The 393-nt window shown below is 54.5% G+C and overlaps 1 pseudogene; it reads left to right on the forward strand.

Annotated features, from left to right (window-relative positions):
- The first annotated feature begins 5 nt into the window (after positions 1-5).
- On the forward strand, positions 6-390 carry LOC111650982 (tubulin alpha-1C chain pseudogene; annotated as a pseudogene).
- The last annotated feature ends 3 nt before the right edge of the window (positions 391-393 follow it).

The raw sequence follows: 393 nt of genomic DNA on the forward strand, positions 1-393 counted from the left end.
CCGAGTTCCAGACCAACTTGGTGCCATATCCCCGTATCCACTTCCCTCTGGCCACATATGCCCCTGTCATCTCTGCTGAGAAGGCGTACCATGAGCAGCTCTCAGTGTCTGAGATCACAAACGCCTGCTTTGAGCCAGCCAACCAGATGGTGAAATGTGACCCTCGCCACGGTAAATACATGGCTTGCTGTCTGCTGTTCCGTGGTGATGTGGTGCCCAAAGATGTTAATGCTGCCATTGCCACCATCAAGACCAAGCGTACCATCCAGTTTGTGGACTGGTGCCCCACTGGTTTCAAGGTTGGCATCAACTACCAGCCACCCACTGTGGTTCCTGGTGGAGACCTGGCCAAGGTCCAGAGGGCTGTTTGCATGCTGAGCAACACCACTGCTA

Source organism: Seriola lalandi, unplaced genomic scaffold (assembly GCF_002814215.2).
Source record: "Seriola lalandi dorsalis isolate HSWRI2012SDOR001 ecotype SW California unplaced genomic scaffold, Sedor1 jcf7180001971159, whole genome shotgun sequence".
NCBI classification, from domain to species: domain Eukaryota; kingdom Metazoa; phylum Chordata; class Actinopteri; order Carangiformes; family Carangidae; genus Seriola; species Seriola lalandi.